Here is a 15,734-nt window from a genome sequence, read left to right as displayed (position 1 = left end):
TTCTTTAAATCATCCATCTTAGCTTCCACGCCATCCATCTTAGCTTCCACGCCGTCCATCTTAGCTTCCACGTCATTCATCTTAGCTTCTACGCCTTTATTTAAACCATCCATCTTAGCTTCCACGCCATACATCTTAGCTTCTAAGTCTTTCTTTAAACCATCCATCTTAGCTTCTATTACTTTTTGTGTGAGTGAAATTTGTTGCACTTGGTCTCATAATTTTGATATATCATGTTGCATTTCTTCCTCTTCTTCATGAGTCATGCTAGATCTTTCAGGTTGCTTACTAGGTGTTTCCATTTTCTTTCTTCGGGGCATCAATTACCAATAATAATGCTTCACTATGCCCTTTGAATTCCTTCAAACTAATTTTCCAAACTAAGCTTATGCAAAAATTAAAAAAAAAAACTACACATTTTTTTCACTTTGTAGGAGCTTGATATTGAATATGATGTATCTCTGTAATTTTGGATCTCCAAGGTTTGAAATTTCTTCCAACAATAACCCTCTGAGTAATCTTTCTAATCCCGCAAGTCTGATCAAGATTGGATTCTCCGATGAAGAGTTATGCCAAATCTCCCATGATGACTTGAGTATAGACTGGTTCAATAGAGCAAACTTGTACGACGTGCTTCGGGTCACTATTTCAACCTTAGGTTTTGAAAATGATATACAAACAACTACAGTTCGTCCTCTTTTTGTAACTTCTTACGAAAATTCAATTTGATGCTCAGAGCGAAAGCTATGATGATTTTTCGAAGGTCACCTGTTTGGAATGTAATTTGAGGGTCTGCAAAAATCCTAACTTCCTCAGATTATATCTTCGAAAATATAGCGAGACAAGATCTGAAATTTGGGCCAGAGGTTTAGAACGATTCTATCTTAAATGGGTTTTGTTTTTAGCTTTTGAAACTTTGTAGCGAAAACTTTATAATGAAAATTCCACGATGACTTGTTTGGAGCAGCGAAACTCTAGAATCCGAAGCTCTGATACCAAATGTTGTGAAACCAACTCACAAAAAGATAGAAAAGATAGATCAATGCCTTATAAATAAGCCTCTTCGAGGGGGAAACCTCCTTTACATTACACAAATGAATAATTCTTAGATGATTCAAATGACAAAACCTCCTTTCTCTATATAGGAGTCTAAGGGGTCACAATATAACCAAAGCTGACCTATCAATAATAATATAAAGGCACAAAAATAACAATAGTGAGATTCTATGGAGTACAATAATACCAATATGGGGACAATAGGGGCACAACAATAACAATAAGGGATACAATGACAATAGTAATGGGGGAATCACTAATATTATAGGGACCTAACAGATAGATTAGATTACAGTAAAATAGGTTTATTCACTTTAGTGTTTCTGATTATAATCATAAGATATATATATTGGACATTTTGTACTTAATTCCCTACTAAGTTGTTTAGAACTTGAATCAAAATTTAGTGCAACTCGAAGTTTACAAACTTCGGTTGACAATTTAATTTAGGGAATCCAACAACATATAAAATCCCTATCACACAGAAACATCCACAATAGAATTAGTAAGTGATGTTATAATTATAAATAGCAATAAATCAAACATTTCAACTTCTATTATATAGAACAAAATTAAATATAACACATACATGCATTTATAAAATGTAATCCAACATATGTGCTAATACCTATGTGTGCATAACTCTAACTTTCCCACTTGCATACTTTTCTTAGCACATATTTATCCCATGCAATATTTCATTGATTCAAGAATGTCATATTTTCATGCCATGCATTCCACCATGATGAGTTGGAAGGTTAATAGCCAATTCCCTAAAAAATCAGCCAACCATCCCTACAATACTTGCTCAATCACTTAGACACCTTCTTCTTCTTCTAAGGAGGTTACAATCAAATATGTTGACACAAGGGAGGATACCATTAGACACTTGTGCAACATTATAACCTTTCCATATCCAACAATCAGTATGACTTCGTGCATGACTATCTCACGTGGCATTCGCTCTCACAACAAGATCATAACTCCCGAATTTCCTTGGTTATTACCTCACTAACAATGCAACATGACATGACATTCAAATTCAAATGAATGCATTCATAAATTTCAACAATTTTGTATGTCTAAGGCTTCTTTTATTTATCATACCCCACATAGATACCATTCACAAAATGCATTCAAATCACATAAACATATCAATTTATGATATCAACTCATGAATAAATGAATTATTACCTAAATTTATTTCAACACATATGCAGTGTAAGAATACTAAATCCACAATTGCATGGTTACGTCTCCAATCTTAATAGATCAATTGGAGTATTATGGAGATGTTCCACATCAATTCAATGACCCCTTGATCAACATTTCCCTTATCCTTATCCTTTCTTCATAAGGTTGACTATCATATGCAACAACATCATCAACACCTTCAACCATTTCTGATCAGTGGATCATAATTAATCTCAATTAATAAATTTTCTATACTCCTAACATATGTAACAACATAGTAATCCTAATCATTGTAAAGAATCCTATATGCTCATGCATATATATGTATACTCTACCACATGCTATTTATCAATATATTTACTAATGCATATTCATTCCAACTATTTTATTCTGTTGCATTCCCATTAGTAAATATAACAACCTTCTCATTCTTAAGAAATATAACTAAAAAACAAGAGACGGGTTAAGGAATTATCCCTTCCAACTCTTTTGCATAACATGGAATTCCATATTATAATTGATCCTTCTCTTGGCCATTTTACCAATCACATGAGTGAATATTAACTACGTTTTCTTCACCATGTAGAAATTCACAACATTTATAATTTTTATACTTTATATATATAAGCAATTAAGGTTGATTTGAGAAATCCCCTACTGTATCAATTTTGGCCTTGTTGAACATCTTTACCATTTTCTGTTATAGTAATTCCTTAACATCCTATAGCTTACTTTATTACTCCGTAGCTTCTTTTCTACCAGAGACTACCCTCAACCTTGCCTTGTTATGATAACACTCCGCTTTTGTTGGGTTTTTCCTCTACTTTCTTTGTTGTACAATCTCTTGCTACAAACCTTCCTTGACTAGAAGATAGAGCCATCTGAGAGACTAGCTTAAAATTTTTTATGCTCCAAAGTTATTTTACAAGTGATGTTATATACAACATGCATCACATGCAAGATTTTATTGAGTTCATCACTAATTTACTTTCCTTGCCTTTTTTTTTTATGTTTTATAGAAACATCAAACTCATAAGAAACACCTACCATATTGTTTTCTTGGAATTTAAAGTTTGTTTAATATATTTATATTTAGAGGCTAATATTATTATAATTATATAAACCATTTAATTATCAAATTGAAAAGGTAAAAAGAAATTCACAACAATAACTACAAGAAATGACACTCGTTGAAAGCCCTCGTTAAAGCCAAGAGCACATATTTTAAGCCAGCAACCACAACTATTTAGCTTTACAATTTATGACACATGCATTCCACATTTTGACGCTTCCCTTTACAGCACCCGTTTAGTGAGAGAGAGGTCGTGAGTTCGAATCTCATTGAAAGCAGTTGCAAATATAAAATACTAACTATTCAACATATCCACGTTTGCTCTGAAAGAAAAATGGGATTTCAGCTGCTCATTCATGCGGGGATAGCTCAGTTGGGAGAGCGTCAGACTGAAGATCTGAAGGTCGCGTGTTCGATCCACGCTCACCGCACTGGACACCTGTTAGCAAGAATTTGTCGCTTTCGTTATCCTTTTATTCCTCCCGAGAAATACGCTATGAACGATTTATGTTTGGTAAAAATTCTAACAGTATTCTTCTGACAATATTCTTCTCTTTGACTCATGTTTGGTAAAAATTCCAACCTATTCTTCTCTTCTCTGGTAAAAATTCTAAACCCGGTAAAGTGTTTGACTCATGTTTGGTAAAAATTCCAACCTTGGTAAAATGTTTGACTCCAAATCACAAGGTAAATACGCTATGAACGATTTATGTTTGGTAAAAATTCTAACAGTATTCTTCTCTTCTCTGGTAAAAATTCTAAGAGTATTCTTCTGACAATATTCTTCTCTTCTCTGGTAAAAATTCTAAACCCGGTAAAGTGTTTGACTCATGTTTGGTAAAAATTCCAACCTTGGTAAAATGTTTGACTCCAAATCACAAGGTTGTGCGTTCGACCCGAGGGCCAAGGCCTTCCTTTTCTCACTCCACATATAACATCAGCACTATTCTTCCAACAATATTCTTCCCTCTCTCGTAAAAATTCTAACCCTGGTAAAGTGTTTGACTCATGTTTGGTAAAAATTCCAACCCCGGTAAAATGACTCCAAATCACAAGGTTGTGTGTTCCACTTGAGGGCCAAGGCCTTACCTTTCTCACTCCGCATATAACATTAACACTATTCTTCCCTTCTCCATGCTTGGTTCATGATACTTAGCTACGTCTTTTCAACACTATTCTTCCCTTCTCTATGCTTGGTTCATGATATTTAGCTACGTTTTTTCAATTTGATCACCATAATAATGTGTAATCAACCTAACTCCATTTCATGTTACTTCGCTGCCTCTTTCTAATTTGATCACCATAACAATGTCTAATCAAATTAGTCCTAGTTCTTGTTACCTAGTAACCTCTTTCCAATTTGATCAAGTTCATGTTATCTAGTTGCCCCTTTCCAATTTGATCACCATAACAATGTCTAATCAAACTAACTCCAAACAAAACCATTGTGACTAAACCTCCGATTTATAAAATTTGAAAGGAATAGGACTCCAAACAAAGCTCTTGTGACTAAACTTCCTGTCTATAAACTTCAAAAGGAATAGGAAATGAGGTTTTCCTTCTACTCCAAGCATCATAGATCGATGCCAAGAAGACCCTCTTATAATAGGTAATGTGGCATCTTTGGCTTGAGGAAAGCAAAGGAGATAGGGTTTCCCTCTACCACACTAACAATTACAAATTTAAATGGGTATTGTTGTAAATGATGTGAGGAAACTTCAAGCCTTTATTAATTTTGATAATGCTTGAGGAGGTCAAGACTCCACCTAGAAAAACTGAAAAAAAAATAAAATAAGAGAGAAAACATAACAAATATGCAAATGAAACTAACCTTCCATGTAGCTCATTTCAAGTTTGAGAAAGCTCCTTCATCAAGATGTTCACGATGCACACATTATTTGCAAGAGCTTGCCCATGTGAATTCATGATACTAGCAAGGTAGTGTTTAATTCTCAAGTGAAGTGTGAAGCTACTTACCAAAAGGATTGAACCATAATGTTCTTCGACATCCCTTGAACCTATCTCTCGCGTCTCATCATGATTATGAGCTTGATACCATATGTTCATTAAGGTGATAGGTGCCCTCATTTTCTCCGAAGGCCATCCGTGTCGCCCAATACGAGGGGGTTTAGATACCATCGTTGATCCCCTTCAAATTTGCATTTCTTGCACTTCATTCCCATATAAAATTTGTGGTGATATTTATCCCCTTTGATTTTCCATTTCTCAAGAACATATCCATGTTTGATTTTGCATTTTTCAAAGTACACATTGTTGTTTACTTTACATTTGTGTATATCTAAGGTTTTTTTTACACTTTTGGAAGTACATATCCATTTTTAACATCATGCTCAATGGGAATGTTTAGAATTGTTCACTACACTAAGTATACTAGTATTAACAAAATTGTCTATATTCATAGGATCTACTACAACACTATAGAGATAATAGGAACTAACCATAAAAATTGACACTTCTTGGTAGTGCACTTCAAGCCTTTATTAATTTTGATAATGCTTGAGGAGGTCTAGACTCCATCTAGAAAATTTGAAAAAAGAAGAGGGAACACAACAAATATGCAAACGAAACTAACCTTCCATGTAGCTCTTGTGAAGTTTGAACAAGCTCCCTCATCAAGATGTTAACAATGTGCACATTATTTACAAGAGCTTGCCCATATGCATTCATCATTCTAGTAAGGTAGTGTTTAATTCTCAAGTGAAGTGTGAAGCTACTTGCCAAAAGGATTGAAACATAATATTCTTTGACATCCCTTCAACCTATCTATCATGTGTTGTCATGATTTTGAGCTTGATACCATCTATTCATTAAGGTGATAGGTGCTCTCATTTTCTCCAAAGGTCATTCCTATCACTTAATATGAGGGGGTTTAGATACCATCGTTGATCCCTTTCAATTTTGCATTTCTTGCACTTCATTCCCATATAATGTTTGTGGTGATATTAATCCCCTTTGATTATGCATGTTGAAAAGTGTGCAACAAGAAATGTAAATTTAAAAATTGCTAAAAATAACACTTCTAAAAATAGCAGTTTGGCCAATGAGCATTTTGGCCACCTTGGGTGAGAGGTGAAACTGCTAAAAATAACATCTTCTAAAAATAACATTTCTGGGTCCCTTCCTATTTATAGCAGTCCCTAATTTATCTATAGGAAGTAAATTCGAATTTGGTCTTGCCAGCAGTTTGGAATATTAATTAATTAATTATTCATGAGTTAATTAGTTAAGGAAAATCAAACTTGAAGTCTTTGTGAGGACATGCAACATATTATCCTTTAATAGATAAATTTAACCATCAGTTAAAGGATGAGGATGAGTTGTAATTAGTTGGCTCAGTTAATTGAGTCAAGTCCAGTTAGATAATTTAACAAGTTGTTAAACTAATGAGATTTAGTTTGTTAATGTTTGCATGCATGTAACAACTGGTATTTTCATATCACTACATATTATAGCTTAAATAACTCATGCATGTTAGTTCAGACAGAGACCCAGTTGAGATCAGAGAAGGGACAATGTACTATCAGTTGGATGAATATTTTTCCTATAAAGGAAGCTCATCCATGATGATGACTTATCTCCTTCAGGTTTGTGCAATTAGATCAGAGGTTAGTGAGTGTGTGAAGAGGCCAATTCACACAAGTGGCAGCACTAGACCCAAAAACTGCACATAGAAATAGGAGGCTTGGAAGGCAGAGGAAAAGGTTTGTGAGAAGCCTTTGACTGTCTATGAGCAGCAGAGGGATTGTATTGAGAGCCGGAGAGCTTCCGAGCTAAGGCTTTGTGTAATCCGGACTATATTTCCACTTGTATGATAATAAAGAGATGGGGTTTTAGGCAGGTGCTTTCCCTGGGTAAATTCTTTTGTGTTATGTGTGATTGATTCCTTCTTATCAGTTATATGTGTTCTTATTGATGTTGCTCATGGTTGATTAAGCTTCCGCTAAATTATTGTAGAAGTAGATCAAGTGTTTTGCTTTAGTACATTGCATTACCATGTGATCTATAGGTGAGAATTTCTACATGGTATCTGAGCTAGTTGATTTGTAGAAAAAGCTTTAAATGGTTTCAGAGCTAGCTAATTTGTAGAAAAATTCTACAAAATTCTACATGATATTAGAGCTAGCTGATTTGTAAAAAAATTGTACAAAATTCTACATGGTATCGGAGCATAGGTGATCAAGGAAGAACAATATACAAGACGAGGAGATTTCAAAGTTTTGAGTTTTGGGCCAAGAGTTTGCAGAGCAGATCTGAAAATTTCTGTACAAAATTTTCATAAACAAATAGAAGATTTGGATTCCTTGTGGAAAAATACCCAAAATCAAAAAAAAAAATCAGCTGAATCGAAGTTCGGATGAGGGAGATATCAACGATTTAAAATCAGCGCTTTTCCTAGAAAATTTCGTGATGGCAGGAAATATGAAATAGATTGGTGTGCTAGCCAAGAATCTGTATGCACTTGAGGTACAAGATGCATGCAAAGCCTTGAGGAGCAAGGAAAAGGTTAGATACTTGGTGGTTGAGAGGGAGATTAAATTACCTCTCAACATCCAGAGCCAGAAGAAGTCTCAGACAATTGTGGAGGAGCCACGATTGGTACAGCAACTTCAGGAGGTTGTGGAGCAGCCACAATAGGGGAAGTTGAGAGGAGATCGAGTAGAGACATCTACTCATGCAGAGACCTCCAGTAGGGGGAAACTTCAAGCTAGGTGGGCAGAGGGATCACATGTAGGCATACCTCCAGATAGGAGGTGGGGCGATGTGGAGTGATCGTCCCAAGGAGGAGGGGCAGGATCCATGAGGTACCCAACCTCTTTGATTCGACTTTGCTACGGGAGCCCCGATGAGGAGTAGTAGAACTGTCTGATTGGGTAAAGATAGATGCGGATGGAGTGGCAGAGAGAGCTACAATGCAGGGAATCTCAGGACAGCGCAGAGCATGCAAGTTGCAACAATGCGAAAGGCACAAGTGTGTTTCACAGTGCAGGGTAGCACAGAGAAGGGTGCAACGGTAAGAGATGCATGGAGATGTTGCAATAGCGCAGAGGTTAGAGAGGGAGCACTTGTCAACAGCAGGTAGAGCTTCAGCATCAGAGTATGTTTCTAGCCCAACAGAGAGGTCAGTTGAGAGTTTTTTGTACCGAGTGTTGCTAGAGCAACCACACTTGGTAGATGTGTTGCATGCAGAACATTCCAGAGTTACAGGATCAGGTTCGAGAGGAAGCCTTTCTTGTTGAGAGGGAGTGTTGAAAATTGTGAAACAAGAAATGTAAATTTAGAAATTGCTAAAAATAGAACTGCTAAAAATAACACTTCTAAAAATAGCAGTTTGGCCAATGAGCATTTTGGCCACTTTGGGTGAGAGGTGAAACTGCTAAAAATAGCATCTTCTAAAAATAGCATTTCTGGGTCCCTTCCTATTTATAGCAGTCCCTAGTCTATCTATAGGAAGTAAATTGGAATTTGGTCTTACCAGCAGTTTGGAATATTAATTAATCAATTCTCCATGAGTTAATTAGTTAAGGAAAATCAAACTTGAAGTCTTTGTGAGGATATGCAACATATTATCCTTTAATAGATAGAATTAACCATTAGTTAAAGGATGAGGATGAGTTGTAGTTATGGGTTGTAATTAGTTGGCTCAGTTAACTGAGTCAAGTCCAGTTAGATTAATTTAACAAGTTGTTAAATTAATGATATTCAGTTTGTTAATGCTTGCATGCATGTAACAACTGGTATTTTCAAATAACTGCGTATTATAGCTTAAATAACTCATGCATGTTAGTTCAGATAGAGACCCAGTTGAGATCAGAGAAGGGAAAATGTACTATCAGTTGGATGAATATTTTTCCTATAAAGGAAGCTCATCCATGATGAGGATTTATCTGCTTCAGGTTTGTGCAGTTAGATTAGAGGTTAATGAGCATGTGAAGAGGCCAATTCACACAGGTGGCAGCACTAGACCCAAAGAAAACTGCACATAGAAATAGGAGGCTTGGAGGGCAGAGGAGAAGGTTTGTGAGAAGCCTTTGACTCTCTATGAGCAGCAGAAGGATTGTAATGAGAGCTAGATAGCTTCCGAGCTAAGGCTTTGTGTAATCCGAACTATATTTCCACTTGTATGATAATACAAAGATGGGGTTTTAGGCAGGTGCTTTTCCTGGGTAAATTCTTCTGTGTTATGTGTGATTGATTCCTTCTTATCAGTTATATGTGTTCTTATTGATGTTGCTCATGGTTGATTAAGCTTCCGCTAAATTGTTGTAGAAGTAGATCAAGTGTTTTGCTTTAGTACATTGAGTTACTAGGTGATCTACAGGTGGGAATTTCTACATGGTATTAGAGCTAACTAATTTGTAGAAAAATTCTATAAAATTCTACATGGTATTGGAGCACAGGTGATCAAGGAAGAACAATATACAAGACAAGGAGATTTCAAAGTTTTGAGTTTTAGGCCGAGAGTTTGCAAAGCAAATCTGAAAATTTCTGTACAAAATTCTCATAAACAAATAGTAGATTTGGATTCCTTGCAGAAAAATACCCAAAAAAAAAAATTGGCTGAATCGGAGTTCGGATGAGGGAGATATCGCCGATTTAAAATTGGCGGTTTTCCTAGAAAATTTCGTGACAGCGGGAAATATGAAATAGATTGGTGTGCTAGCCAAGAACCTGTATGCATTTGAGGTACAAGATGCATGCAAAGCCTTGAGGAGCAAGGAAAAGGTTAGATACTTGGTGGTTGAGAGGGAGAGTAAATTACCTCTCAACATGCAGAGCCAGAAGAAGTCTCAGACAATTGTGGAGGAGCCATGATTGGTGTAGCAGCTTCAGGAGGTTGTGGAACAACCACAACAGGGGAAGCTGAGAGGAGATAGAGTAGAGACATCTACTCATGCAAAGACTTCCAATAGGGCAAACTTCGAGCCAGGTGGGCAGAGGGATCACATGCAGGCATAGCTCCAGATAGGAGGTGGGGCGATGTGGAGTGATCGTCCCAAGGAGGAGGGGCAGGATCCTTGAGGTACCCAACCTCTTTGATTTGACTTTGCTATGGGAGCCCCGATGAGGAGTAACAGAACTAACTGATTGGGTAGAGACAGATGCGGATGGAGCGGCAGAGAGAGCTACAATGTAGGGAATCCCAAGACAGCGCAAAGCATGCAGGCTGCAACAATGTGAGAGGCACAAGTGTGTTGCATAGTGCAGGGTAGCACAGAGAAGGGTGCAACAGTATGAGATGCATGGAGATGTTGCAGTAGTGCAGAGGTTAGAGAGGGAGCACTTGTCAGCAGTAGGTAGAGCTTCAGCATCAAAGTATGTTTCTAGCCCAACAAAGAAGTCAGTTGGGAGTTTTTTGTTCCGAGTGTTGCTGGAGCAACCGCACTTGGTAGATGTGTTGCATGCAAAACATTCTAGAGTTATAGGATCGGGTTCGAGAGGAAGCCTTTCTTGTTAAGAGGGAGTGTTGAAAAGTGTGCAACAAGAAATGTAAATTTAGAAATTGCTAAAAATAGAACTGCTAAAAATAGCACTTCTAAAAATAGCAGCTTAACCAATGAGTATTTTGGCCACCTTGGGTGAGAGGTGAAACTGCTAAAAATATCATCTTCTAAAAATAGCATTTTTGGGTCCCTTCCTATTTATAGCAATCACTGTTCTATCTATAGGAAGTAAATTCGAATTTGGTCTTACCAGTAGTTTGGAATATTAATTAATTAATTCTCCATGAGTTAATTAGTTAAGGAAAATCAAACTTGAAGTCTTTGTGAGGACATGCAACATATTATCCTTTAATAGATAGATTTAACCATCAGTTAAAGGATGAGGATGAGTTGTAATTATGAGTTTTAATTAGTTGGCTCAATTAACTAAGTCAAGTCCAGTTAGATTAATTTAACAAGTTGTTAAATTAATGAGATTCAGTTTGTTAATGCTTGCATGCATGTAACAACTGTTATTTTCAGATAACTGCATATTATAGCTTAAATAACTCATGCATTCTAGTTTAGACAGAGACCCAGTTGAGATCAGAGAAGCGACATTGTACTATTAGTTGGATGAATATTTTTCCTATAAAGGAAGCTCATCCATGATGAGGATTTATTTCCTTCAGGTTTGTGTAGTTATTTCAAAGGTTAGTGTTGTGTATGAGGTGAGAATCACACAGGTTGCAGCTGGAGGACCCAGGAAAAACTATGCATAGAAATAGGAGACTTGGAGGGCAGAGGAGAAGGTTTGTGAGAAGCCTTTAACTGTCTATGAGTAGCAGAGGGATTTTACTGAGAGCTAGATAGCTTCCAAGCTGAGGCTTTGTGTAATCCAGACATATTTCCACTTGTATGATAATACAAAGATGGGGTTTTAGGCTGGTGTTTTCCCCTGGTTATATCTTCAGTGTTATGTGTGTTTGATTTCTCCATATTAGTTATATGTGTTTTTATTGATGTTGCTCATGTTCGATTAAACTTCTGCTCAATTGTTGTAGAAGTAGATCAAATGTTTTGCTTTAGTAAATTTCATTACTAGGTGATCTACAAGTGGGAATTTCTACATGGTATTAGAGCTAGCTGATTTGTAGAAAAAGCTCTACATGGTATTAGAGCTAGTTGATTTGTAGAAAAATCCTATAGAATTCTACAATGCATTTCTCAAGAACATATGCATGTTTCATTTTGCATTTTTCAAAGTACGTATTGTTGTTTATTTTACATTTGTAAAATGTATATCTAATTTTTTTTTTGACACTTTTGAAAGTACATATCCATTTTTAACATCTTGCTCAAAGGGAACATTTAGAATTGTTCACTACACTAAGTATACTAGTATTAACAAAATTGTCTATATTCATGGGATCTACTACAACACTATAGGGATAACAAGAACTAACCATAAAACTTGACGCTTCTTGGTAATGCACTTCAAGCCTTTATTAATTTTGATAATGTTTGAGGAGATCTAGACTCCACCTAAAAAAAAAACGAAGAAGAAGAAGAAGCAACACAAAAATTATGCAAACAAAACTAACCTTCCATGTAGTTCGTGTCAAGTTTGAGCAAGTTCCCTCATCAAGATGTTAACAATGTGCACATTATTTACAAGAGCTTGTCCATGTGAATTCATCATACTAGTAAGGTAGTGTTTAATTCTCAAGTGAAGTGTGAGCTACTTTCCAATAGGATTGAAACATAATGTTCTTTGACATCCCTCCAACCTATCTCTCATGTGTTGTCATGATTATGAGCTCGATACCATTTATTCATTAAGGTGATAGGTGCCCTCATTTTCTCCAAAGGCAATTCCTATCGCTCAATATGAGGGGGTTTAGATACCATCGTTGATCCCCTTTAATTTTGCATTTCTTGCACTTCATTCCCATATAATATATGTGGTGATATTAATCCCCTTTGATTTTTCATTTCTCAAGAACATATCCATGTTTCATTTTGCATTTTTCAAAGTACACATTGTTGTTTATTTTACATTTGTCAAGTTTATATTAAGTTTTATTTGCCACTTTTGGAAGTACATAACTATTTTTAACATCTAACTGAAAGGGAATGTTTAGAATTGTTCACTACACCAACTGTACTAGTACTAACAAAATTGTCTATATTCATGCGATCTACTACAACACTATAGCAATAATAGGAACTAACCATAAAAACTTGACATTTATTGGTAGTGAACTGCTCTATGAAATTAGGTAAGGGAGTTATCCAAGTTACAACTAAAATAAGAGCTAGAAAAAAGAATTGAGACAAGGCAATAAAGCTACTAATCCTCACACTATGAAGTTGAGTCCACATAGATGTAAAGTGGTTGATTGGGTTAATGAATCATCATTGTGTATGTTTGGTCATTAGGGTTTTGTTTCTCCACCACAACTTCAATTCCCAAGATGGCTTTGAATAGATCTCATACTTCTTTTCCAGGAAACCTGATTTGTCAAGTATACCTTGTTGTTGAGTGTCTCGTTTCTCCACTACCTCACCAATACCTATGGAATAAAATAATTATTGTGCCAATATAGTTCTACCATCATGAAGTATTTAGTCTACTACAAGAGAAACCCTTGTTTGAAATCCAATCTAGAACTTCATCAATAATTTTCATGGAAGTATTTATACTCCTTACTTTAACTAAATTTTCAATACAATTTATCAACTCCTTAATTGAATTTGGAAACCTCCTATTGTATTATGTAGTGTCCATTGCCTCCACTTTGGCTTTGGTGTGCTTCTACGGAGAGGTTATGTCGTTAGGGATTCTATAGGACCAAGGGCCTACCATTCTTGTTTTACTTGTCTTACTAACATCAACTAAATTCTTCCCTTCTATCTAATTCGTGTTCAAGTTACCTAAATGGCTCTTTCTAATTTGATTACCACAGGTTTAACATGGTGAGTTGAATGGTGTCCAAAAAAACCAACTCCAAATAGAGCCCTTGTCACTCAACCTCCTATCCACAAAGTTTGAAATAACTAGGAAGTGGGATTTTCCTTCTACCCCTTGAATCACCTTAGCATGATGCCAAGAAGACCTTCTTACAATAGGAAACCTCATGCCCTTATCTCAAGAAAATCAGAGGAAATGGGACCCCCCCCACACCAAACCAATGATCATGAAATTCAAATGGATTAGCCTAAATGGGGATAGAAAGCTTCAAGAAATCCTATGTTCCTTTTGATAATGATCAAGAAGGTCTAGGATCTACCTAGAAAAACTATAAAAACACAATAAAAATACTAAAGCAACTAACCTTCCAAGGGGCTCATGTCAAGTTTGAGCAAGATCCCTCATTAATATTTTAACAATGTGCATATCATTTACAAGACATTACCAATGCACATTCATCATAGCAACAAGGTAGTGCTTAATTCTCATGTGAAGTATGGAATTGCTTGCCATATTGAAGGGTCTAAACATAATGTTCTTGGACATCCCTTTAACCTTCGTCTCACATGTTATCATGATTAAGCTTCATGTCACCTATCCATCAAGGTGATAGGTGCCCTCATTTGCTCCAAGCTTGTTCGAAACACCCTATATGAGAGGGTTTAGATACCATTGTTGATCCCTTTTGATTTTGCATTTATTACATTAAATCCCCATATTTTATTTGTGGTGATATTAATCCCCTTTGATGTTACTTTTCTTGAGCACATATCCATGCTTTATTTTGTACTTTTCAAATTACATAACTAAGTTTATTTTGCAATTTCCAAGTGTATATCCATGCTTTATTTTTCACTTTTCAAAGTACATATCCATGTTTAGTATCTTGTTGAGAGGGAGTTTTCAATTGCAATTTACCATTTTAACTAGAACCATAAAGTCATTCATAGTTGGAAACTTAACTATGATTTTAAGAACATAGATAGAATGATGAAATATCATAATTCAATTGTGAAGTTTGAAATTTTGACATCTCTCATATAAAATTAAACAACTGACATTGGCACTCTCATTTTGACCATATTCAACTATAAAATGACATTTTAAATAATAATTAGTTGAAATGACATATGAAAACAACTAAACATATTTTCTCATGGATTTTTATCGTTGATCTATAAACTGACGCGGATATTCCACTGGATAGTTTGTCACAACAAATCTAATAAAATTATATTCAAAATTTGAAATTCTACACTATTATAGTTTTATTACATTTCTAGATATGCAGTTTTACTATTAATAGTGCATACATGTGAATTTTAAATTATGCCAAAAATATAAAATAATGAAGTAAAATCTCTCATTCACATTTGACACATGATATGACATGTGAAACCCTTTCAAGAGAAAAACCCAACTGGAAGGTGAGGCTGCTCCACTCTCTTTCTATGAATGGAAATATGGTTGCAAGTACAAAGAAGTATGGTCTGTGGCCCATGGGATACCACAGTGCACAAATCCTCTCTGTGTGCTCTACCTCCTATCCCTCTTGGCAATTTTTTCTTAGCTATTGAACAAATGCACTTGAAAGGATGGAACTTATTTTCCTCCTAATGGTTCAGTTATAACACAACCCGATATCCTACTAGTGGTTAGGTTTGATTAGCTCAATTATTAACCAAAGTTACAATATAGACTATTCTAGAGTCTTATACATCATAATCACATGGCTAGACCCTTTTCTATGAATAGTGGGGGCTGGTGTGGGATCCTCTTGAATTATGGTGGCAAAAACATGAAGGTCAACTTTTGAGTGGCATAACAGTCACATACAAACTCCAATTGACACAATTGTTGTGCCCTTGGAAAGGCCTCTATGTGTGGAATAGGAAAGTTTCATGCTAAAGCGAAAAAGTTTTACCCCCCAAAAAATGTCATTTGATGCCTCAAAATGCTCTCAGAAGGTTTCAGACCCTAATTTGCCAAACTAGGC

At 35.8% G+C, this 15,734-nt stretch overlaps 1 non-coding gene across 1 annotated transcript; it reads left to right on the top strand.

Moving 5' to 3' along the window:
• Window positions 1-3,680: 3,680 nt before the first annotated feature.
• TRNAF-GAA (transfer RNA phenylalanine (anticodon GAA)) lies at window positions 3,681-3,753 on the top strand. The gene has a single exon. It is a non-coding gene; the product is annotated as a tRNA-Phe (tRNA).
• Window positions 3,754-15,734: the final 11,981 nt, after the last annotated feature.

The sequence above is a fragment of the Pinus tabuliformis genome, chromosome 6 (genome assembly GCF_031772625.1).
Source record: "Pinus tabuliformis cultivar Carrire ecotype Pingquan chromosome 6, CPIR1, whole genome shotgun sequence".
Taxonomy (NCBI): Eukaryota; Viridiplantae; Streptophyta; class Pinopsida; order Pinales; family Pinaceae; genus Pinus; species Pinus tabuliformis.
Note: the sequence above shows the minus strand (reverse complement) of the source record. Positions and strands in the feature narration are given on the sequence as shown.